The following is a 27,295-nucleotide window of genomic DNA, read 5'->3' as shown; positions in this document are numbered from 1 at the left end:
ACATAAAACTAGAGGTTGTACATAGAATGGATTACGGTATTACATAGTTGGCACCTAAAATTAGGTGCCACTGTACTGTTTTGTGCTGTATTAACTTCTAATAAAATAAACAAAAACAAAAAAAAAAAAAAAGAATTAAGTGACAGAAGTTTAGGGGTAACATGAGGGGGAACTTCTTTACCCAGAGAGTGGTAGCGGTGTGGAATGAGCTTCCAGTGGAAGTGGTGGAGGCAGGTTCGTTGGTATCATTTAAAAATAAATTGGATAGGCATATGGATGAGAAGGGAATGGCGGGTTATGTTATGAGTGCAGGCAGGTGGGACTAAGGGAAAATAATTGTTCAGCACGGACTTGTAGGGCCGAGATGGCCTGTTTCCGTGCTGTAATTGTTATATGGTTATATGGTTCTATGGAATGGGTGATATTTTGGGTCTGGATCCTTTATTTTTTTCTATTTTTGCCGGGTTTGTTGCAAAGTGAGCAGTGGGCTGTATGTTCGGAGGGGGTGAGGTTGGAATATGTTAGACGGTTGATATCCCACCGGCAGTTAGAAAGGAAAAGGTCTCAAGGAGGTAGAAGGCTGTGCAGGGGAGTCCAAGCGGAGATGGACTAATGGAGACGGGAGAAGGGGTCATCTGAGAAAGGAAAGGGGGTGAAGGTGAGGACTCCTTCCCACAGCAATAGGCACAGAGATAGAGGCAACGGAAGAAAAGCTCACTGCAGGAAAACAGAAAAGGGTGGAGAGGAGAAAATGGAACTGGTGATGCGATTGCATTGAAACTGCTGGGAAATATCAGAGAATAATGTATTGGATGCGAAGGCAGGTGTGTGTGGAAGGCAAGGTCTGGGGGAACTCTATCACTCTTCCGTGTTTAAGAAGGAACTGCAGATGCTGGAACATCGAAGGTAGACAAAAGAGCTGGAGAAACTCAGCAGGTGCAGTAGCATCTATGGAGCAAAGGAAATAGGCCATGTTTCAGGCCGAAACCCTTCTTCAGACTGATATAGGGTGCGGGGAGAGTAAAGGAGAAAGAAAGAGGAGGAGCCCGAGGGCTGAAATTCTTAGCTCTCCCTCAGCCCTCGGGCTCCTCCTCTTCCTTTCTCCGTTCTTCTCCCCACCCCTCCCCCACCCTACATCAGTTTTGGCCCGAAACGTTGCCTATTTTCTTCGCTCCATAGAAGCTGCTGCACCCGCTGATTTTCTCCAGCACTTTTGCTCACTCTTCCGTCTGGGGGAGAGGAGCAAGACCTGAATTGCAGTAAAAAAGGAGACACACAACGGAAAGTTTCATTCACAATAACAGGAAGTGTGGGGTGTGGTGAAACTCACATTTCATGAGAAAGAGAACATGTCAGATGTGCTGGAGCGGAAAGCCTCATCTCGAGAGCAGGCGTGGCAAAATACGAGGACGGGAGGGCACCCTTCCAAGAGAAGATGTGGAGAAATGTGTGATCAGGGTAGTTACGGGAGTCAGTATGTTTGTCATTGATATCTGTGGATTCTCTGTCTCCTGAGATTGAGGCGGACTATCAAGGAAAGGGAGAGAAAGTATCAGAGATGGATCAAGTGAATTTGAGGGCTGGTTGGAAGTTGGAGGGGAAGTTGATAAAAATGGGTGCAGAAGGCAGCCCTAATGCAGTCTTTGATGTAGTGGAGAAAGAGTTAGAGAGTAGTGCCAGAGTACAGTTGGACCAAAGAGTGTTCAACATAACCCTTGAAAGGACAGGCATGGCTGTTGTTCCAGATGTGGACTCTTATACATCGGCGAGACCAAACGTAGACTGGGCGATTGTTTCGCTGAATACCTTCGCTCAGCCCACCTGAAACCACCCGATCTCCCGGTTGCTAAAAACATTAATTCCCACACTGACCTTTCTGTCCTGGTCTCCTTCATGTCAGAGTGAGGCTAAACGCAAATTGGAGGAACATCATCTCATGTTTTGCTTGGGCAGCTTACAACCCAGTGGTGTGAATGTTAATTTATCTAACCTCACGTTGCCCCGGCAGTCTCTCTCTCTCTATCTCATCTCCACCCAAGTCACACGAGCTTCTTGTTTTCACCTAACAAACAGCAAACAATTGCCGGTTTTCTCTATCATAGTTACTTTTTTGCATAATTCATTGTTCTTTACCTCTCTATCATCGCCTATATCTCTCGTTTCCCTTATTCCTAACCAATCTAAAGAAGGGTCTCGACCCGAAACGTTCCATTCCTTCTCTCCAGAGATGCTGCATGCCCCGCTCAGTTACTACAGCTTTTTGTGTCTATCTTCGGTTTTAAATTAGCGTCTGCTGTTCCTTCCCATGCATGTGGCCCATGCAAGTGCATGCAAGATAGTCAGTGTCTGTTTGCCATGGTAGGAGTGTCCAAAACCAGGCGGGATAAGTTTAAGATGAGAGAGAGAATGTTTAAAGTGGATCTGAAGGGTAGATTTTTCACTAAAATACAGTAATTGGTATCAGGAATGAGCTGCCATAGGTGGTGGTGGAAGCAAGAATACAACAACATTTGCAAGGTATGTGGATAGGTACTTGAGTGAACAAGGCAAAGACGGTTAGGAAACTAATGCACGCAGTTGAAGATATAGATAGATATGATGGTCAGCATAGGTATGGTGGGCTGAGGAGCCGGTTTCTCTGCTGTCCGGCTCTGACCTCATGACTGTAAAAATATAGATATTTTCCCTTTACAAATATTTACTCATGAGAGTTTATTTAATTACTTTCTCATGACCCTAAATTGTTATTTCTAACACCCATGTGGAAAAAGTGCTCTAGGTCTACTTATTTTCTGCAGAATTTTTTTGAAATCACATTCTTCCCAAGTAAGCACAGACATAGGTCCTTCAGCCCAACCTATCCAAGCCGAACAAGGTGCCTTCCTGAGGTAGTCATATTTGCCTGTGTTTGGCCCATATGCCTCGAAACATTTCTGATCCATTTACCTGCTAAAGATCGTCAGGATTTGGAACCCCATCTACCTATTAAATGTGGACTATAAGATCCTGTCCAAGACCATCACCAGCCAAGTCAAGTCAAGTCTGCTGTTGGTATAGGCGATCCACTCCTACCAACCCATGCTGACCCTGGCAGGAAAACCTGAGGCAGCCTTGCGCTGCTCAAGGATACCACGACCTATGATAAGGCCAGAGGGATGGATGCCTGTCTAGTCAGTTAGACCTGAAGAAGGCCTTCGACAGGATATTGCACATGTACATAATGGACGTGATTTATCACACAAAACAGTGAATGGCATCTGGGATGAGCTGCCATTTGAGGTGGTGGAACCTAAAATAATAACAACATTTACAAGGCATTTGGATAGGTCTTTGAATGAGCATAGCAAATAGGGTTAAGGAATTAATGCTTTCAAGAGGGATATATAGATAAACATAATGGTCAGCATAGATATGGTGGGCTGAGGGGCCTGTTTCACTGCTGCATAACTTAAACTATATGACCATAAAAATACTGTCTGGCAAAGTACCAATGAGCCAGGTACTCCAATCATTCCCTATAGCTATCCTGTTTTAGACAAGAGACAATAGACAATCGGTGCAGGAGTAGGTCATTTGGCACTTCGAACCAGCACCGCCATTCAATGTGATCATGGCTGATCATCCCCAATCAGTACCCTGTTCCTGCCTTCTCCCCATATCCCCTGACTTAATAATCTTATATGTCTCAATAACATCCCCTCTCATCCTAAACTCCAGTGTATACAAGCCCAGCCGCTCCATTTACTCAGCACATGACAGTCCCGCCATCCTGGGAATTAACCTTGTAAACATACGCTGCACTCCCTCAATAGCAATAAAGCCCTTCTTCAAATTTGGAGACTTAAACTGCACAAAATACTCCAGGTATGGTCTCACTAGGGCCCTATATAACTGCAGAAGGACCTCTGCTCAGAAACTCAACTCCTCTTGTTATGAGGGCCAACATGCCATTTGCTTACTTCACTGCCTGCTGTACCTGCATGCTTACTTTCATTGAATGATGAACAAGGACCCCCAGATCCTGTTGTACTTCCCCTTTTCCCAACTTGACACCATTTAGATAATAATCTGCCTTCCTGTTTTTGCTACCAAAGCAGATAACTTCACATTTATCCACATTAAACTGCATCTGCCATGCATCTGCCCACTCCTGACTCACCCAACCTGTCCAAGTCACCCTGCATTCTCATAGCTTCCTCCTCACTGTTCACACTGCCACCCAGCTTTGTGTCATCTGTAAATTTGCTAATGTTACTTTGAACCACATCTGGAGTATTGCATACAGTTTTGGTCTCCTAATTTGAGGAAGGACATCCTTGTGATTGAGGCAGTACAGCATAGGTTCACAATATTGATCACTGGGATGGCAGGACTGTCATATGAGGAAAGATTGAAAAGGCTAGGCTTGTATTCACTGGAGTTTAGAAGGAAGATGGGGCATATCATAGAAACATATAAAATTATAAAAGGATGGGACACGCGAGATGCAGGAAAAATGGTCCCAATGTTGAGCGAGTGCAGAACCAGGGGCCACACTTAGAATAAAGGGAAGGCCATTTAAGACTGAGGGGAGAAAAAACTTTTTCACCCAGAGAGTTGTGAATTTGTGGAATTTCCTGCCACAGAGTGTAATGGAGACCAAATCACTGGATGGATTTAAGAGAGAGTTAGTTAGAGCTCTAGGGGCTAGTCTAATCAAGGAATATGGGGAGAAGGCAGGTATGGGTTATTGATTGGGGACAGTCACCCATGATCGCAATGAATGGCGGTGCTGGCTTGAAGGGCCGAATGGCCTCCTCCTGCACCTATTTTCTATGTTTCTATGTTTCCATGTAACCCCTTCATCCAATTTGTTGCATTAATTACTATAAGGATCTGAATCGGCCTTAATTCCATTACATTTTAATGATAAAATTTAATTTTTTCAGCATGTCAGATCCAGATCCTCCAACATTGTGTGGCCATCCTGGAGACATATGAGTGGGCTTGCTAATAGGTGTGGAATGAATAGCAATTTGTTGCTATGAGCTCCTGTCCAACATACAATGAATTGAGATGACCTAAACTAATTTCAAACACAACATGCACAAACCAATACAGACTTTCATCTCATTACTTTGAACTAATTTAAACTCATGACCTGAGCTGGAAGGTCAATGTCTAATTCAATGCACCAGTCAGTGCTTCTTTTTATATTTTAATGTGTTATTCACTGGTTACTAAGCAAACATAACTATATGAGCCTTCTGGCATGAGCAGTAAGAATGATCAACAAAAAAATAGTAGATGAATTATGTTTAATTTCAGAACGGATCAAAATTATGCCACTTGTATATGTAAATTGCACAAAGAAGCATGGCCATTTTTGCTTCAGCAAATTCAAAGCTGCACAATGCAACTAGCTAAAATAGGCTGCTTGAAAATCAGTGAGACCAAGGAAGGAATAAAAGAGCAATTTTACAGAATTTAAATGAGACAAATGACACTTCTTGAAATCTTAGCACCCTGAGAATGGTTATGTGTTTCAGAATCATTTGATTGATAGAGGCACAACGTTGCCATAGATTCATAAATGAAAACAAAACCATTTGAGTCGGGGATTAATATGATAAGCCAGAACTGAGTTTCTGGCAACCTCTATGGCTCTTAGCACCTATTGTATACAAGTGCTTCCATAGAAGCAAGATCTGCTGCAGTGACATACAATGTAATTTCTAGTCCTAAATATGAATGTTGATCTTCTGAACTGTAAACAGCAAACTATTGCAGGTGGACAAATTTACAGGCTGTTCATTGTACTTTAATTATTTTTAGAGTTTAGAGTTTAGAAATACAATGTGGAAACAAGGCCCTTCATCCCACTGAGTGCCTGCTGACCATTGATCACCCGTACTAGTTCCATTTTATCCCACTCGCATCCTACAGACTAGGGGCAATTTACAGAAGCCAATTTGCCTACAAACCTGCTTGTCTTTGGAATGTGGGAGGAAACCAGAGCACCATGTGGCCACAGAGAGAACGTACAAACTCTGCACAGATAGTACCCAAGGTCAGGATCAAACCCAGGTCTCTGGTACTATAAAGCAGCAGCTCCACCACTTACTTATTTCCTTAATTGTGTTTCTCTGTTTCCCCTAAAAAATGAATGAAAATTACTCAGGTGACACTTTGATAAACACAGCTAAATACATACACAGATGTTAAATATTCCAATCTTTTCTCAAGGAATAATGCATAAACTTCATGATTTATATTATTATGCTTCAGAAACATAAAGCAACCAGATTTTAAACTGGAAAAACATAGAAATAAAAATCTCTATTTTACTCTTGTATAGAAAGTACAAGCAATATTGGTAGACTTTCTGTAGCTGAGTAGGATTTATGTCTACTGTAAATATATGAGAGCTCCAGCTGTCAGTCACTTGTGATCAGCACTGGGCTATTGTCTAAAGCATTTATCAGTAACGATTGCCATTTCTTTTAATCATTCATTTATTTTCCTTGTACGGAAACAGCAGGGTAACAGAAGTCTGAGAAGGTTTTTAACAAAGCACTTTTCTAATTATGTCCAATTATGTAAAATTACATCTTGCATGCTTCATGGTTGTCACTTTGTTCTTATCCCAAATTCAATATATACTCTAATTCACAGATACTGCATAATGAATTTTCTCTGACATACAGATACAAACTAAACAAGTTGTTTAATTTGATCTTGGCTCCCTGGTGACTGAGTCAGTAAATGCTTTTCTATGTGGAATTCAATCAGAGATTCAGCTGAAGGTCTTTCCACTCTCACATTGCAATGAGATTTTTTAAAGAAAACATATCAATCATTCTTTCCATTCCTCATCACAGTTTAGTAACTCTTAATAAAGTCTGTTGATGTAGGCATCTAATGTGGGTAGCCCAGTTCTGAACCGATATTTATATAAAGGTTATAATTAAAATTAAATGTTGGTTTGACACTCTCTTATAGCTTTGTTTCTCTGATTGGTCTCAAACCCCAGGCTCAAATCCTTTTCAAAGACATTTCTCTAATCTGTGCAAAATAATTCCTCATATTCAATCTAACATTTGAATATCTTATATGCGTGCCTTCTTATTCTCAAGAAAATTCACAGGGGAGCATGGTGGCGCAACGGTAGAGTTGCTGCCTTAAGCCCCTATCCCACTTTCACGACCTAATTGGCAACCTCTGCCGAGTTTGCCCTTGACTCATACTCGCAGCATGGTCGCAACTAGGTTGTAGGAGGTCGTAGGAGGTCTTTGTAACTCTTCCTCATGCTCGTGAGTGGTTTCCGCGTACTCGTAACCTCAAGTAGGTCATGGCGTTTTCTCCAGCTTGATAAAAAATGTTCACGGGTAAAAAAAAGGTCGGCATGGAAAAAATTGATACTTTGTACTCGTGGTTAGGTTGTAGGTAGGTCGTAGTAGGTCGTGATGGTAGTCGTAGGTAGCCGTAGGTCGATAACTGGCCTGAGAAAAAAAAATGCAAACATGACATCATTTTATCATGTGATCATTTCCACTCGTAGCTAGTAGTAGTTGGTCTTAGGTGTGGAAGACTGAGGTTGAGGGGGGTTGTAGGAGGTCGTAGACATAGTTGTAGGAGGTCGTAGACATAGTCGTAGGAGGTCATAGATATAGTCGTAAGATGTATTAGAGGTCATAGATATAGTTGTAGGAGGTCTTTTACTTCGGCGAGTCAACACGACCTTGACATTATTTTCAACTCGTCTAGGGTCTTCTAAACTCGTGGATTAGGTCGTCCAAGTGGAACAGGCCCTTAATAGTGCTCACAGCTCCAGAGACCCTGGTTTGATCCTGGCTATGCGTGCTTGTCTGTACGGAGCTTGTACGTTCTCCCCATGATCTGCGTGGGTTTTCTCCAAGAACTTTGGCTTCCTCCCACACTCCAAAGAGGTACAGGTGTGTAGGTTAATTGGCTTGGTATAAATGTAAAAATTGGCCCTAGTGTAAGATAGTGTTAATGAGCAGGGATCGCTGGTCAGTGAGGACTCGGCGGGCTGAAGGGTTTGTTTCTGTGCTGTATCTCTAAACTAAACTAAACTAAAATGGTCAAAATCTGATCATGTTTATTTCCTTCCTCTTTAAAAGCGATCATGCAATATACTTCTAACTGTTCCCATAAAGGATTCCAACTGCTTGCAACCCCTGGATACAATGAATTCTTCAATCTTTTCCTTTCATTCATTCAACTTTACAATTACTAAGCACAAGAAGACAAAAAAAACGATTAATGTTAGAAATAGGAAATGTGATGATGTCCAGCTCCAGGAAATACAAAATTGATTAAAAGATAAAGCCGATTAAAATATGAAAAGATTAATTGGAATTCTGGAAAACAAAACTTTATAAATATTAAATACTTCTGGATGTGTTTAAGGTGTAAGGATAATTGTTAGGAAAAAAAATGTTTGTATTTAAACTATTAACTATTTCATAGATGCCTTTTCTGTTTTTTTGGTTTCATAACTTTTGAAATATTGCATTCCAAAATCTTATTAAAAATACTGTTACACATTCAAACATAGAGCACTCTCTTCATTTTTTCCACACATATTGAGGTTAATGTTCATATTAGCTACTGTCTAGTGGAATACCTCTCCTCGTGAAGCAAAATACTTCAAAATGGTAATCCACTGTCTGCCTCAGTATCTGTCCCTTTTTGGCTCATTCACTGAGAGTTGGTGAACATTGTTATTTTTTTGTCCCTTTAATGCACTTACAGAAACACAACTTGACTGTATATTTATGTACTATTATGCAAAGCCTTGCAGTACAGCAGAAAAAAAAAATCATTGGTCTTTGAAGCTCCCAAATCTACTATTCAAGAATGATTAATCCGTGCATGTGGGTGATATAAAAGATGACGAAAATACAGGTGGATAATTTCCTTCATTTTTACAAGGAAGTTGTCTGAGAAAAAGATATAAGGTTCCCAATGCTGACAACCTCAAGAGAAATAGGAGGAAACTGCATACAATAAGAAAACCTTAGTGAGGCAAACATTTATTTCTGACTCGTATCTTTGAAAACTCGAAGTTCTAGTTACTGTGTGACCCTTGTTGAGTGATATCCTGCAGAGTGTGCATCAATTATATTGCTCTTGTTCCTGCAGTCCAAACACAGATACATCCTCACAGGTCCCAGCATTACCAAAACTTCAGCAGGCTAGTCATCGAGTCTTACAGCATGGCAACAGACCCTTTGGCCCAACTTGTCGACGCTGACTAGCATGCCCCGTGTATACTAGTCCCACCTGCTTGTGATTGACCTATATCCTGTTAACCCTGTCCTATTCGTGTACCTGTCTAAATGTTTCTTAAATGTTGTGATAGTACCTGCCTCAACTACCTCCTCTCAACCCATACACCCACCACCCACCATGCAGCTCAACCCATACACTCACCACCCTTGTGTAAAAGTTAACTCTCGGGTCCCTATTAAATCTTCCCCCACCCCCCCTCCCCCTCACTTTAAACCTATGTCTTCTGGTTCTTGATTCCTACTCTGGGCGAGAATCCGTGCGTCTACCCGATCTATTCCTCTCATAATTTTGTACACCTCTACAGGATCACCCCTCATCCTCCTGTACTCCAAGGAAGTCCTAGCCTGCTCCACTTCTCCCTATAGCTCAGGCCCTCAAGTCCTGGCAACATCCTCGTAAATCTTCTCTGCACCAATTCCAGCTTGATAACATCTTTCCTATAACATGGTGCCCAAAACTGAACACAGTACTCTAAATGCGGCTTCACCAACGTCTTATACAACTGCAACATGACCTCCTAACTTCTATATTCAATACTCTGATTAATGAAGGCTCATGTGCCACCCTATCAACCTGTGATGCCACCTTCAATGCACAAGGTGTATATGGATATACCGGATCAGATCCGGGAATTTATCTCCATTCATACTCATTAGATGCCATTTACTACTACAACAAAGCTAGTTATTCCATTTGTTGGGGTCACAATTTAATCAGTAGATACATTTGTTGGGGTCATTTAATCAGTCGATATCCTCTAAGCAAATACATCATTTATCTGGAGGTAATATAAAATGTAGTCAATATTAAAAGATATTTGTGGAAATTTACAGACTTTTAATATATCTTTAAGAATTTAAATTCTGTTCCAAATGGATGAATCTAACATTAAAAATACCTATGTGTGTTAATTGTTGGCATTAAAATAGTCACTTGACCAAGCTTGAGTGGACTTGCAGCTGAAGCCAGTGGTCACATGCCTGCAGCAAAAAAATGGCACAAATTTGCAGTGACTTGCAGTAATTACAAAATTGCGGATATTTGAAAATATCTCACTGGGACAGCTGAGAGTGCACTGGATCTGTAGCATAGGTTTGGGGCATGGATGCTGGTACCTTACTTTCTGTTCAGTCTTATTAAATTGTACCTACGTGTACTTCATACTGTTGCTTCATTTTTAAGTTCAATTTCTCATTAATAGCAACTATCAGTTTAATGAATTCAAATGTGCACAACATGTTTTTTTTCAAAAGAGTTCGATATATTTTCTGAGTCTAACCATGAAGTAAAAGGTGTTGGCTATGTGAGCAAAACTGTCCCTTTCAAGTGTCCATTTTTTATCACTGGAGTTATATCTAACACAACAAATGTGTTTGGATCAGGAGAAGCTGCAAGCACGTGTCTTTTGGTCTGAATTCACTCCACTTCACCAAAACAAGTCAAACATTAATATTTATCACGGGGAAAAGATTAATACAACTGATGTTTAGTTAGCTGTAACACAGACAACTTGAAAGGGTTAACATCTGTAAATCTTCACCACAAGCACATGTCAAACTTATATTGTAGATGAGCTGCGAGGGGTAGCTTGTGTGCAAGGGTCAGGACTTGATTTTGAAACATTTATTACTAATTACGCTTTCCTCAAGATTGTTTAGCCTTTACAGGAATGAACCAGCTCATCCTGACTTACCGGCTCAGAGCTGATCCATTATCTGATGGCTGTGTGTCGAATGCAACTTCCTGAAATCCTGGACCACTTTTGTATTCTGTTTATTCCTTCCTGACAGGACCACCATCTCTCTTTTCTCAACTAGCACATGGCCTCTGTCAAGTTCAGCTGGTGACATGACCTTGTTACCCAACCATCAGTCACCATGGGGAAGGAAACCCTCATGTGACTGACAAATGAAAGCAGCCAGCTTATGATTCTTTTTTTTAACAAAATGCGCACTGAATTGTTTAAGAGATTAAAAAAAATGCTAACCTTTTTTGGTAAATACAGAACAAAATGTCCCGAGAGTGTCACTGTTCACTGTGTAAAAATATTTTGATAATAAGCTCATAAAACTAATATTACATTACGGATGCTTGCAAATGCCAAACTCATCTTATCACAGAATGAACCTCAACCTTCTTTCACTATTTAATTTACTATTGAAATTTTGTTATTATATTTACAGTTCCATTGAAAAATATGAATGTCCCAAACCTGAATGGAGAAAATAAGAAAGTGGTAAATATTTGTCTTCAGTGCCTGGGTGGGTAGCTGGCAACGCTTACTTCCTGACCATTTTTGATTCTGTTCACTTTCAATTGATTTTACAATTTTGTTATTAATGTCTAAGCCATTCATCCTTAAGGCTTCACAAAGTCAGTAAATAAGTTATTCGCATTACAAAAGCTGGAAGAATTTATGTCCGCCTATTTTGTCACTTTCCTTTAATTGGCTGCAACCTGCCAAATTCCATTGCTGCCTTGGCCAGGATTAATAAACTAACTCGGGTCATCTGATGTAATTGGGATGGTGAGAAAGGAAACTGTTTTATCATCATGTTTACACCATATCAAGCATAAAGGCCTGCTGTGGGGTTACCAACATGCCTGCATGATTTGACATTGGTACATTCTAGGTTGTTACTCACAGTCTATTCACAGCTTGGTTTGGAAATAGCTCCAACCAACGCCGAAAGAAATTGCAGCGAATTGTGGACGTAGCCCAGAGCATCACACAGACCAACCTCCCTTCCATTGACTCCATTTATACCTCACGCTACGTCGGCAAGGCCAGCAGCATAATCAAGGACGAGTTGCACCCTGGCCACTCCCTCTTCTCAACTCGAGAGCAGTCCTGAACTACTAATTACCTCATTGGTGACCCTTGGACTAGCTTTGATTGGACTTTTCTGGCTTTACCTCGCACTAAACAATATTCCCTTATCCTGTACAGTATCTATACACTGTAAATGGCTCGATTGTAATCATGTATTGTCTTTCAGCTGACTGGTTAGCATGCAACAAGAGCTTTTCACTGTACTTCGGTACACGTGACGATAAACAATAAACTCAATGAAATTAAATTAAACTAAACTAAACTAGAATACATTGATGATATTTTGTAGAAAACAATCATGGGGCCCACACTATGTTGGCTGGCAGTCCAAGTGACAACAAGCTCAAAGATTGTGTTTTAATTATTTGGATTTTGGAGAACTAAGAATGCTTCGCCAAGTTGCGGCACCAGATTCTATCCCAACATTAAACAAACCCTTCTCTGGCAAACCAGTGATCTCTCTTTCTCTGATCTATCAATATCATTACTGTACTGAGCTAAATGACTACTCAAGAGCATATAATTTCTACCCACAGCGAGAATGCCAATATAGCTGGCCATCAATCTGTATTATACCTCTTAAGAGCCAAAGAATTGGAAATCTGATGATGTACATCAAGCATTCCCTACACTATTCCTGACCTGTGCGTGTAGCTGTGAATTATTACTCATAACACCACATGTTCTAATGAATTCAGTATCAGTTAATAGAGCTAACCCACAAGAAACATACCTGTATGTCAGCAGTTCTCCAAACATACTTTGCTGGAGATTCTACCTACAATTCCAAGCAAATGGATACAATGGGGCAACTTTGATTGTTGGAAGTAAGGAAAAACTTTAAGATAATGTGGGAATTGATATTTAACTTTACAAGTGTTGTGGCAGAACAGACAAAATTAGTTCAGTATGCTAGAACGAGAGGGTGGTGTTATACAAATGGCCACTATTTTGAATCTCTATTCATTGGAGTTGAAAATATCGGCAGGAAAAACACTGTTGGCTCATATGTAGGTATGTTGCAAAACCTACCTGAATCATCGTTGAGAATCTGCCCCAGGCCGTGTGCGCGATTTTGGCGCTGTTTAGAGGGGGCGGGTTTAAAACTCGATTTTTACTAGGCTGTTGCAATCGAAAATGTTCAGCCTAGTAAATCATTAACGAAAAATCGCTGAAAGACCCCGTCGCAAAAGGTATTATTAGTTTTTATGGCCTTGTATAATAGTTATAGTAGTTTAAAAATCACTCTCTAAACCCGCGACCTCTCGCAGCCCCAGGGTTTTATAAAGCAAACAATTAAAGGTATGTACCTTATTTTTACATTAAAAGGGGCTTCTTAAGAACCCTGTATATAAAGTTTTCTATAGCGAGTAGCTCATTTTGGGCTCTTTATATCCCGCAGTATTTTTCTGGGCATTTGAGGGCACAAATCCAGCGCAATGTGAACGTTCTAAACCAGCGCGTTCACAGGAACCCACTAGAAAGCCAATTTAAAATGGACTTTAATTTACAGCAATTGAACACTAAATTCCTTCCATTTGGCCTATAAATTAATGTAAATGAGATTTAAAAATCATGTTTTATTGTGAATTATTTGTGAATATTATTTGGACACTTAGGCTATTTAAAAATGTTAATCATTTGTTAAGAAATGGATAGATGTTTAGATCTAGTAATTGAAGTTTGAAATTAGCTACAATTGGGTAACTAACTAATTATATGCTTTAATTTCAGGTCATCCAAGTAAGATTATTTTATATTTGTTTCAGAATGGTTCAATCTATGATAACTGAAAATTTCATTCAGTTCTCTTAATTTTTAAGAAGGTTATGGGTTTTTGACTGTCCATGATCACAGCTTTTTTGTTATGTCCATAGAAAATCAATAGGGAACAAGATGCTAATTTCCGAGTATGAAAATGGCCATAGCTTTTTTATTACTTGAGATATGAAAGTGAATTAGGTGTCAAATTAAACTTATTTTTATGCTTTATCTGATGGGATAAATTTTTTAAATCTCAAAATTTTGTAACATTGCTATCATATGGGGCCAAAATCACATTTTCGCATCGTAAAATTTGATTAAAGCCATCCCAAGAAACAAGCTTATATGTAAAATACACGACTTACATTTTGTTTTGTCCCATTCATGCGATCCGTCACGATGTAGGCCTTGAGGGCATTAGAAGTAGGTTTTTTATTTTAATGTAATTATTAAATTGTCTCGTGATCAATTTAAAAAAAAAATTGTGAACGGAAGTCGGATCGATTTTTCTTCAGCAGCTAGCAGCCCGAGGAAATCCGCCTCCGATAAGCAGTAGAAAACGGCCCCCCCAATTTTAATCCTGCCCCCCCCCCCCCCCCCCCCCAAAGGTGCCAAAGTCGTGCACACGGCCAGTTGCAAAACTGCAGTGCCGCTGAAGGTAAATTTTGTAACATCGTTACATAGATATGTAACCAGAGCACCCTGTAAACACCACAATAAACAACAAAAACAATTAACCTACAATAGTTAATATGAATGAATGAATGAATGAATGGATGAATGAATGAAAGGATGAATGAATGAATACGTTTATTGTCATTGCACAATACTGTGCAACGAAATTCCATTGCATCTCCTCCGGTTAAAAAATACAAACACGACAACCATTGACACATATGTACACTTATTAATAAAAATAATAAATAAGTATTTAAAAATAATTTTAAAAGAATGTTGCATTTCTTGGAATTACATTTTGCAATTCCAAGAAATGCAACATTCTTTTAAAATATATACTATAAACATATAGTATATGTATTGTATACTAATGTAGGTATATTCTCTCCTAGATTCACTCTACTTCCCTTCTTAAATAAATGAACATCATTAGGTACTCTCCATTCCTCCATGACCTTACATGTGGCTAGAGAAGATGCAAAGATCTTACTCTACAATCTCCCTTTGCCTCTCTTAATAACTTGGGATAGATCCCATAAGGGCCTGTGTATTTATCCAAATTAATAGGTTGGTCATGTTGGATGGACAGCGTAGTAAATTGGGCCAAAGGGCCTGTTTCCGCCCTGTATGACTATGACTCTTCGTTCTTCAAGAATTATAACAACAAAGGTAAAGTTTCCACTTGGTTGCAACTTTTACTTGGCATAATTAACATAAAATTGGCAACATTTAGTATTATGGTAATTAGTGCAGAAGATTATGGAAATTTATCAATTTTTCTGTGGCTATTAGTACTTTCTATAACTTGATTTCTGCCTTTAATTTCGTGTTGAAGGCATTCATGTGTACATTTTCTTAAAATTATTAAAATACAAGAATAATAAATTATGGACTACGGATGCACATTATGCTGATCAGCAATTTAGATTTGTGTCAGTAGAACTGAAGCCAAGGGATTGATATGTTTTGAATGAACTTGTCATTTTATCTTCTTTATGAAGCATAATCCACGGTAGAAAAACAACGTTACTTAAAAATATTCTCAAGTGTTCAATTCACAAATAATTATTTTATTTTAATATAAAATAAAGCTTGCACCTGGTTTAAGGATCGGCGCGGCCTTTTCCGGAGACGCGCCCGGGGGCTTCAGCGGTGGGCACAGCGTGGACTGTCGGCGTGGAGCGGGCGAGCCCTCGCTGGGGCTCGCTGGAGAGGAGCGATCCGTTTCGCTGGCCCGCAGCAGCCGGCAGCTTGAAGCCGCGGTCTGCAGAGCTCCAGATGGCGTGGCGTCCGCAGCCCGGGATCCCTCGTGGGGGACCCGGGGGAAGAAGAAGCCATCACGGCCGGCCCGCGGCCAACTTCTACCGCGGGTGCGGCATGGATTTACCATCACCCCTGGAGGGGAGCTTCGACTATCGGCCCTGCGGCCCTGCGGTCTGCGGTGCTTCTGGCTGCGGCGCGGCGGGAACCTTAAACCTTCGACCGCCGGCCTGCGGCCTACTCCAACCTGAAGCCACGGTCTCCGGTGGGGAAGAGCCGATCCTGGACTTACCTTGACTTTGACTTTGTTCCTTACCATCTGGACGCCCGCAGCGACGGCTGCGGAGGGTGGAGGTCCCGACCACGGGGGAAATGGAGGAGGACTGGCCAAGTTCTGTGCCTTCCACCACAGTGATGAATGCTGTGGTGGATGTTTGTGTTACATTTTTATTGTGGTTGTGTGTTCTTTATTATTGTATCGCTGCTGACAACCCAAATTCCACCGACCCTGGTTGTGTGGCAAATAAATTCTATTCAATTCTATTCAATTCTATTCAACCTAATTGTATAGTACATCAGATTCAGATTCAAACTTTATTGTCATTGTGCAGTGTACAAGTACATAGACAATGAGATGCAGTTAGCATCTCACCCAGAAGAGCGAACATAGAACATAGACTTCTGCCTTCAGGTTTGATGATCGCTGTAGGATTCAATCTACAGTTTCTAGAGGGCATTAGTTTAAGGTGAGAGAAGGTAAGATTTAATAGGAGCCTGAGGGTCAAATTTTTAATGTGTAGGGTGGTAGGTACATTCAATGAGCAGGCAGAGGAAATAGTCGAGGCAGGTATAATTACTATCTGAAAGATATCTGGATAGGTACATGGATTGGGAGGGTTCAGAGGGAAATGGGCCAATTACTGCTATATGCGACTCGCCTAGATGGGCCATCTTGGCCAGCATGGACGTTGGACTGAAGGGCCTTTTTCCTTTGCTGAGTTACTCCATTATCTATGATTCTATGACTATGACTTAAACAAGTCCCAACATAGTGATTGTTTTGGTCACCATCCAATTTTTATGCTGGAGCAAGATGAAGTGTACATCTAAAATATCAAAAATGGGTGAAATCCAATTTTTCAAATTGAACATTTTGGTACAGCACAAACTAATTAAACATTTGGTCATTTGCATTCTAAACCTTACTTCTCAGTTGGCCTGTTTCCATGCTATACCTCTAAAACTAAACCATTACAGGAAAGAGTTGGCTTTGTAGTGCTGCCACCTGGATTAGAGGGTGTTAGTTATAAGGTGAGGCTTGACAAATTTAGCTTATTTTTGTCTGGCACATTGGAGGCTGAGGGGATACATGATAGGAGTATATAACATTATGAAAGGTATAGATTGAGTACATAGTCAGGATTTTTAACCGAGGGTGGAAATCTCAAAGACTAGTGGGCATAATTTTAAGATGAAATGGTCAAAGCTTAAAGAAGGTATGGGGGAGAAGTGTTTTATTCAGAGAATGGTGAGTGCCTGGAATGTGTTGCCAGGATGGTGGTGGAGGCAGATATAATAGTGGCATTTCAGATGGTTTTAGATGGGCACATGGATGTGCAAGCAAAGCAAAGGTATTGATCACACGACCGGCAGATGAGATTAGTTTAGTTCGACATTATGTTCAGCACACACATTGTGGGCCAAAGGGCCTGTTCCTGTGATGTACTATTGTATTTTCTACGCTTGACATTGTCATTCATAACTTTGCTACTCCTGTCAACGAGGCTAGCTTTTTCTCAATAATCATTGCGACAATTTTGAAATTTTCTGCTCACTTCAGTGTTCTGTGAATGAAATAAACACCTTGTACCAATTAGCTATGAGATTTTAATAAAAATAAGAGCAGGGGGACAGTTTATTTCCTTTTTGTATCAAATTTAAAAATGCAAAGTCTTATGCCAGGAAATTGCATGTGATTGCCTTTTTGACATTCATCTATTAAAGCCAGGGTGACATTAACTTTCACAAGTTAAATAATGGCATCCTCATTGTAAGATTAGACATTCAAGTGGTATGTGCAAATCTGCTGGTTCAGACTTTGACAGAAAGTGGATGCCACAGAAAGATTTATTTATTGACAGAAGTATTTCAAAAATAGTCAGCTACAGATCCATTTTATGAATCCTTTCTTCTAATTAGTTGTAAAACCTCCCTTCAAACAACAATTTTCAGTAAATGTAAATTTTGTTTAATGAGGGGCGAAATTAACGTAATCTGTAAAAAAGATAGCATTTACACTACTTAATCTATTTGCTCTGAATAATTTCTTACCATTCCCTTCTTTTTCTCAATCCCGATGGAAGACAATCGAAGAAAATTGCAAAAAGTGATGAACACTGTCCAATCCATCGTAGGTACTGACCTCCCCACCATCGAAGGGATCATCTGGCGTCACTGCCTCAAAAAGGCAGCCAGCATCATCAGAGACCAACATCACCCTGGTCACACTCTCGTATCACTCCTGCCATCGGGAAGAAGGTATAATAGCCGGAAAACGTTAATATCCGGGTTCAGGAGCAGCTTCTTCCCTACAACCACCAAGCTAATAAATACTACAATCTCCAAATATGCTCTGAACTACATAGAATTGGGAGCATTGTTTTGAGCATTGTTTTTATGTTTTTTGGAATTTTTTGAGGTACCTGTACTTGACTAATCTTCTGGATTTTTTGAGAATTTAACAAGTTGAATGGATAAGGGAGAGCCAGTGGATATGGTGTATCTGGACTTTCAAAAAGCCTTGAATGGTGTCAGATTAGGAAAAAGGCAGGTGCAATTAGACCTGGGTGTCTTGTACATTAGTCACTGAAAGTAAGCATGCAGGTGAAGCATGCAGTGAAGAAAGCAAATGGCATCTTGGCCTTGTATGGCAGTGCTAGCTCGAAGGGCCGAATGGCCTACCCCTGCACCTGTTTCCTATGTTTCTATATATCCATAAATTCCTGAAAGAGGCAGCACAAGTAGCTAGAGCAAAGTGCGGGAGTAACTTAGTAGGTAAAACCACTGGCTTCCACTCACTCAGCAATAATCCCAACATTATTAATAAACATGCAAACACAGAAGTGCCATTATGCTCTGGCAGGCTGCACTCCACGGTGCTGAGGCGAGGCATCAGCGCTCAGACACCTCCTCATATCTACCCCTTGACCATGACCCCATAAACGAACACTAGACCATCATATCCCAGACTGTTTCTGCTCTCATCATCTCCAGCAATATCCCTTCCACTGCCTCTAACCTTATCATTCCCCAGCCATGCACTGCCCACATCTGTCTCCTTCCCAAAATCCAAAAACACGACTGTCGCAGAAGGCAGATTGTTTCTGCCTACTCCTGCCTTACAGAACTGATATTCAAATACCTCCATTCCAAACTGTTCCCTTGTCCAGTGCCTTCCAACCTACATCTGAGACACCTCACATGTCCTTCAACTCTTCAATAATTTTCAATTTCTAATCCGAGCCAATATCCATCATCTAAGTGAGTATGTGTTCCTGGGGAAATGTGGGAGTATTGTGTATAGTTCCAGTGGGTGGCACAGTGGAAAATGTGGGAGTATTTCCAGTGGGTGTGGTGTATAGTTCCAGTGGGTGGCACAGTGGCACAGCAGTAGACCTGCTGCCTTACAGTGCCATATTTGTAGGGGGAAAGGATTCAAAGTGTACCTGTGGTAGATTGGATCAGCCATAATCCTAATGAATGGTAGAGCAGGCTTGACTAGCTGAGTGCAGACTTGTACATATTTCTTATCATCTTATGGAAATTCAAACAAACCACTATTTGACTTGGAACTGGCTTGAGGTCAATTTATATGAATATGATTTTAAAACAGCCAGATTACACAATGGAAATTTATTTGCATCAGAGAGGAAATGTGCGTAGGTCTATCTCCAGCAATATTGTCAGTAGCACACCTCACATGTTTTAATTTGAAAGCACTCTATCACCAGTGGTGTTCACACACATTGGTATCAATGCCAACTATTTATTCTGTTCCATGTGCTTACCTTTTTTTAACTTAATGTGATAATGCTCTGCTACTGTACCAGGACTGGTGCTTTTAAAATGAATGGTTTGATTGTACACATTATATTGACCCCAGCCAAATTTTATTTTTCAAACGTTTGAGGTATAATGAGCTGAAATATCTGCCATTTCATTTGTTGCCCCACATAAACAAGGGAAGCAGGAAAGGCTGACCAAATCGGGATGCTTGGGTTAACACTGCACACTTTAAAAAGGAAAATAAACTCACCTCAAAACTCCATGTATTACATTTTTGTAAAGAAACGTTCCCCAGAAATCTGTTAACCTAAAAGAGATGACACTATGAGGTAAGAATTCCTTTGATCTCAACATGTAAATGAATTTGTAAAAAAAAAAATTCTTATCTGTATTTAGCTGAAACCACAATTGCATTCTTTCAGCATAAGTTTAGTGGAAAAAATCTGATATGTTACGTTTTGCATTATACACAGTAACAACAAGGAACACTTATTCAGGTTTACTGGCCCTCTGCAATTAGAGAAATTTAGTGTTTTTATTTGTTTTCTGATGGCAGTTTGCTTCAATAATCAAGTTGATGACATTCCAGATTAAATTTAAAATACTTGTATCTGTCCAATTGTTTTGAACAATCGGAATAGGTGTAAAACACACTTCCAACATCAGTAATGTACATCAAAAAAATAACTTTCATTTATAGAATTGGAATCTTATTCCTTTAAGTATATTAATCAAAATGTCCCATAGTACTTCATTGTCCCTTGAAATGCATTTGTTCGTATCATGGAAAATGCAATTGCCAAGTTGAAAATTACAAGGAAAAAGCAAAGGGAAAAACATCTCAATATACCATTATGCTCAGAGTTTATGTTTGGTACAACGCACACCTCTGAATAATGCCATGACTCTTTTACCATCCACCCTGCAGAGCAGTTTGACATCTCTTCCAATAGATAGCATACCAGGTAGCGTGAGCATCCTTCAGGCACTGATGTATTAACGGACTTACATGCTTAAGACCTTAAGTGAGCCTTGAACCCACGACCTTCTCTTCCAAAGGCAAGTGTGTTACCACTAGATCAAGGCTGGTGCTATGTAAAGAAATTATGAAGCAGTGGAAAAATCGCACAAAAAAGGACATTCCTACTCTGAATTTGGCTGTAGCTTCTACATCCTGTGAAATGTACTTGGGTGAGGTCATCTCTCTGCCTGGAGACTGACAGAAGCAAACAAACTCTGTTCTTTGAAACTGCGCCCAGCACGTATCACTTAATGAACTACACACAGCAAACCTTTCTAATCGCTTGTTTTATCTTGATTTCCCTGGTACTTGTTGCTGCAGATAAAAGTGAAATTGTTCAATACCTGGAGTTTAGAGAGGAATTGGCAACTGCTGGTGCATGCGCTTGCAGGTATTTTTAGTGAGTTTTGATGGAAAGGCTGTAATCTGATCAACGGTAAACACAATCATGATAACAGCTTTGCTGCTACTGCTGGCGCTGGGGTATTGATTCTGTACTACCAAGGCTGTTTGATGTCGCCTTAGAGCATTCAGGCAGGAAAAACAATTATTGACTGATTTCACCATGCGTACAATGTGCAGAGGAGAGGCTGGTGGCAGAGATATGCAGAAATAGTCTTTTTGTTCGCTCAGACAGTAACTTGACACAGGAGCCAGTGCAGCTGCTTTAATTTATGTCCTTCAACTCCGTGAAACATGATAAAAGATTACACATTGCATCGGTTAAAAGACTTAACACTTTAAAGAGCATAATTACGAAGGGAAAAAGCAAACTGACAGAAAAAGGACATGAAAGTAATATGTCAAATGCCAGCAAAGGTAGCCAATGTGATCGTTAGAAGGACTGTGTCGAGACCTGAGAGTTATACCTTTTTGCTTTATAGTTAATTTCATAGTTCAAATCCTCATAATATATAACGTCCATTTAATTTTTCCAATCCCATTCTACTGTTTAAAAACATTTCTTATATGACTTGGTTTGTCAGCTACAGGCTGTTTGTCGCACCATGGTATCTGAGTCAGAAGGTCATGGATTCTCAATCTCCAGAGACTTGAGCACACAAGTCCAAGAAGGCATGCTAGCACAGTACCAAGGGAGTGACTGTCTCCATGCACTGTTCCAATGGATAGGAAAGATGATGAAACTATGAAGAAGGGGCTCGACCCGAAATGTCACCCATTTCTCTTCTCCAGAGATGCTGTCCCGCTGAGTTACTCCAGCATTTTGTGTCTACCCACTGTTCCAATGGATAGGAAAGATGATCAACAAATCAATGAGTCTGAAGAAGGGTCTCGACCCGAAGCATCACCTATTCCTTTGCTCCATAGTTGCTGCCTCATCTGCTAAGTTTCTTTTGTCCACCTTTGATTTTTCCAGCATCTCAATCTTTGTATGCTGTGTATGACAACTCTTCCTGTGGCTGGTCTTATTATAGTGTACTGCACCTATCGCAACACTCCAGAGAAACTCATCAAGGATGTTTACCCTGTGGTGCTTCTAAAAAGCAAGAATTATCTGCAGTTCTGCTCCCCCCAATACTGCTGCAAGTTACAGCTTCCTGGTGCCCCATGGCCTTTTCTGTTTTCGCTTCCAGATGTTGATTATGACTCTACTCTGAATCCCATATTATAGTTGCGTGCATAATACCCACAGACTACTGGGCCGAGCTCAGATGAATATCTTGGTCAACATGGGCGTGTTTGGCCAAAGGGCCTGTTTCCATGCTGTATAGCTCCATGACCCTGTAACATTATGACTGAATTGCCATTTCAGTCAAAAGGAGGCACAACACAGATGATTGTTTGAACACGGAGACATAAGAGTCTGGAGCTGCGAGAATCAAATTGCTGGAAGAGCTCAGTGGGTTAAGCAGCATCTGCACAGGGAAATGAATTGTCAATGTTTGGGGTCAAGACGCATCCAATGTCCTGAATCAGAGTTTCAATTCAAAATACTGAGTTTCTCCAGCAACTTGATTTGAACAGTGTGAGAATTGAACAGTTTACAAGCTTCTCTCCAATACCTATTAATGTGTTCCCATTCTTTTATGAAACCTCTTGGTTCATCTGAACAGAAACCTTTCACACCATTGCTCATATGAGCAGCTGTGAGATTGGAGAATCATTGACAAATGGGGCTGTTTCAGCTCTTCACACACTGGTCTCACTGGCAATATCCAAAATGTTCATGAGTTCCTACTCGAAACGTCACCTATCCTTTTTGTCCAGAGATGCTGCCTGACCTGCTAAATTACTCCAAATGAGTAACCTTGTGTCTATGATAAAGCATAAGCCCATGCAAACACAGTTGAATTACCTTACACCTATTATTTTTTCTCTTGATGACCAATGACATTGATAATGCCACTTGCTTTCCCCTACTGAAAATGAGGGCTGGATTCCCATATAGGCCCACAGGAGGTCAGACTAAATGAATGAGTTGTTGGGTTGGTGTTGCATTTCCATTTGATTTCACTTTCAGCATGTTTCAACTTTCTGCCCACTTCCATACTCACCTCTTTGTTGTATAAAAAAAATGCAATAATCACACATTGGAAAGCAAACACTTGAAATTCCTATGTGATCTCTCAATCATCCATTTAATGCAAATCATGCAGAAAAACATGTATGTTGCCTTCAATGGTGTTTTTCGGTAGTGTCCATTGACCAACAATCAAGAGAACCCAAATGGAAAGTTTGTTCCAAAGTATTGTCAACTCTCTGAAATTATTCATGATTTCTCAGTTTTATTAGCTGCATCTTGTGTGGCTATTATAAACTGAATTGCTCTGATATAAGATGCTTTACGCAGACTTATTTATAGATAGGCCTCCATTTGGTGATACAAACACTATAACTTGGATGAGGAGGTTGGACAGTGGTGGAGAGATTGGAGAAGCGATGGTGAGAGAAGGGCTGGGGATGCAGATTGGTGGTAGAATGATGTATTGAACATGGTTTTAATACAAAAGACAATGTGGGACCCGTTGGGTCCCAGTCACATGGGACGCCTGGTCCCCCAACGCTAACCCATTCCCCAACACAATATTCCACCACACACCCATTCCCCCAACGCAACCCATTCTTCCAAAGCAATTTTCCACCGCTCACCCATAGCCCCTAACTGCGCAGGCATGGCTCATTTCCTCTCATCCCCGAACAATCCCTCCCACTGCTCTTCTTGTGGGGGGAGGGGAGGAGGGAAGAGGGGAAGGGAGGAGGGGTGTTCTAAAATGGAGGGAGGGGGGGGGGGCATGTGGGTGGGGGGTAGTTGTGGGGGGAGAGAGGTGTGTGAGCAGAGGCAACTTTAGCTAGGAGAAAAGACGTGGGGGAGAGGGGGGCATTAACACGGGGGAGGGGGAAGGGGGGGAGCAACCGAGGGGGATCAGAGGGGTAGTGGCTGGAATTGGCGGTGCGATGGGGACTCACAGCGGGTGCTGGTCACTGGTCGTTCTCCATTTGGCGACATCAGCTCTTGCTCCGACTCTGGGCTGGTCTGGGTATCCCACACTGGGCTGGGCAGGGTCTCCGAAGCTGAGCTGTTTGACGCTGAGTTGCTTGGCACTGGGCTGGTTGGGGCTGGGCTGCTTGGGGCTGGGCTGCTTTGGGTCCCTCCAAAAGTCCAGTTAGAAATCTCCACCGGCCATCCTCAGCTCCACTAAAGATATTCCACCTCGCCACCAATGCCAATATTGATGACCAAGGGGGGGGGGGGGGGGGGGGGGGGGGGGGGGATAGACGGACGTGGGAGGCTTTCAGATAGCACTAGTATGGATGATAGATTGTGAGCTGAAGGGACTGGTTTCCAGGGGGATAGTATTGACATTGTGGGCTGAATGGATTCTTGGGCTGGCGGCTCATTCACTCAAGCCTGTTGTGCTGGCAGCTCACTCACTCATGGCTGGTGGGCTTGCTATTGACTCATGGCCATTCCTTGAAATTCCAATTCAAGCAGGGTGCAAGGCCACCAAATTCAAGTGCAGTTTCTTACCTCTTCAAGCAGAATGCAAGCCCACCAAATTCAAGTACAGTTTCATACCATTTCAAGCAGGGTGCAAGGCCACTAAGACAGCAAATCATTATCTCTCCCTCCTCCATCTTGCAGAGACTGAGCCACGCCCACACTTCTGGGTTTTATAGTCCCTCCCACTAGAAGGGGCATGGCTTTCATGGCGTGATTGACAGGAGAGAGAATCTCAACATTTTTAAAACACTAATAACCCTTTTATTTTTCATCGATGGGAATAATCCTCAGCACCTGATGAGTGGAGGGGGACTCCGAGTAAGATGCCAAAAATCACAGCCGTACGTGGTAGCGTTTTTTTCTAAAATCAATATAAAGCTCATACAGGAAGTGGTCAAGATTAGACTTTTAATTATATAGACGGCAAGGCTACATTTAATTAGGCAAGGCAACTTTAATTCGGCAATGCAACTTTAATTAGGCAACACAGCTTTAGCATTTCCAAACCAAAGGCAACACAGATTTAGCATTTCCAAACCAAAGGCAACACAGATTTAGCATTTCCAAACCAAAGGCAACACAGCTTTAGCATTTCCAAACCAAAGGCAACACAACTTTAGCCAAACTATATTTTCAAACTGCATTAACGGCACTGACAGGTCAGTAAAACCACTCACAGTTTAGCTGACATGTGTTCAGTGTTATTCACAGCTAAGACTGAGAGATGTGATCCTCTTGCTTCCCCATCTTGCAGAGACTGACTGAGGCACTCAACACTTCCGAGTGTTATAGTCCCCCCGCAAGGGGCGGGGCCATCAGGAGAGAGAATCTCAACAGTTAAAATAAACGAATAACTCTTTTATTTTTCATCGATGGGAAAAATCCTCTTGTCCTGCGCAGCGGAGGGGGACTGAGTAAGAAGGCCAAAAATCACAGCCGTAAGTGGCTGCGTTTTTTCTGAAATCAATATACAGAACAACAGGAAGTGGTCAAGATCAGACATTTAGTAATTAAGATATAGAATAGATGGAATATAGATAGAATAGAGATAGATATAAAATATAGAATAGATAGATATAGATTGATGGCTAGATAGAAGATAGCGATAGATAGATAGATAGATAGATAGATAGATAGATAGATAGATAGATAGATAGATAGATAGATAGATAGATAGATAGATAGATAGATAGATAGATAGATAGATAGAAATAGAGAGAAGATAGAATACAGAATAGAATTGAATAAAATAGAATAGAAGAAGATAGATATAGATAGAATATAGATAGATGTAGGATGAAAGAAAAATGATATGCTGATGGTAATATTGAGCAGAATCATAGAATAATTTGACTAATCGTAAATTAGTCATGTTCAGGATGTGCAGAAGTCCTGAATAGGAATATGGTTAGGATTTGAAATAAGATATTGTAGATGCTGAGTTTACAACATGAAAAAGGAGTTCAAATTGTATCAAATATAAATAAGCCAAATAGGGTTGTATTAGTGCAGGGAATAGAGGGATATTGATCATGTATAGGCAGATGAGTTGAGGTAAGCTTGGCATCATGTTCGGCACAGAAAGTGTGGACTAAATGGCCTGTTCCTGTGCTGTACTTTTCTATGTTCTGTTTTATTAATAAGAAAAGGTGAATGGTAATACTTGGAATACAGAATAAGAGGAAATTATTAAGTATCATGCAACAATGTAATGATAGCATTACATTGCTATCAATGTTGGGACTGGGGAAAGTCGTGAGTGGGGAATATGCACATGAACAATGGGTCAATATGTGGAAAGGAGAAGCTGTGAAGAAATAGGAGAATAATTGGTTTACTACATAATCACTAAGTATCATTGATATTTTTTCTTTAGAATGAAACAGAGACCATCAGGAAAATATAAAATGCAATGTCAGGTTTTGTTTTGATAACTTAATTGAAAAGATTGGGACATCACAAGACAGGGTTACAGTTTGGTTTGTTTAAAAAAAACATTCCACCTGTTAATGCAATATAATGAACACAATAGCAATGGTAGTTGGTGTTTAATTTCCACTTTGGGTAATTGTCCTCACTGTAGGTGTTATGATGTTCATGTACTACATGACTATATCATGAAGCATGGAAATAAGTTATGTTCCAGTGATACGGTTTTGTAGCAAGGTTTACCTTTGCTTGTGAAGCATCTAACATAAAGTGTAAGCAAGTGGAACAGGTAGGTGATCTTGAATGTAGGCAAATTGGTGGTTAGTACAAAAAAAGACACAAAATGCTGGAGTAACACAGTGGTTCAACATCTCCAGAGGACATGGATAGGTGATGTTTTGCATCACCTTCACACTTATTGTGGGGGGAAACGTGGAAGAGAGGAGGAGCAGGACAAAGCCCGGAGAATGATACATGGTGGGGT

The 27,295-nt window shown here is 40.8% G+C and overlaps 1 long non-coding RNA gene across 1 annotated transcript; it reads right to left on the bottom strand.

Annotated features, from left to right (window-relative positions):
* Nucleotides 1-5,063: 5,063 nt before the first annotated feature.
* On the bottom strand, nucleotides 5,064-21,256 carry LOC129696237 (uncharacterized). The gene is made up of 4 exons (XR_008723294.1): nucleotides 20,748-21,256; nucleotides 20,148-20,204; nucleotides 18,164-18,353; nucleotides 5,064-7,481 (listed from the first exon to the last, which is right to left on the bottom strand). It is a non-coding gene; the product is annotated as an uncharacterized LOC129696237 (long non-coding RNA).
* Between the last annotated feature and the right edge of the window lie 6,039 nt (nucleotides 21,257-27,295).

Source organism: Leucoraja erinacea, chromosome 1 (assembly GCF_028641065.1).
Source record: "Leucoraja erinacea ecotype New England chromosome 1, Leri_hhj_1, whole genome shotgun sequence".
NCBI classification, from domain to species: domain Eukaryota; kingdom Metazoa; phylum Chordata; class Chondrichthyes; order Rajiformes; family Rajidae; genus Leucoraja; species Leucoraja erinaceus.
Note: the sequence above shows the minus strand (reverse complement) of the source record. Positions and strands in the feature narration are given on the sequence as shown.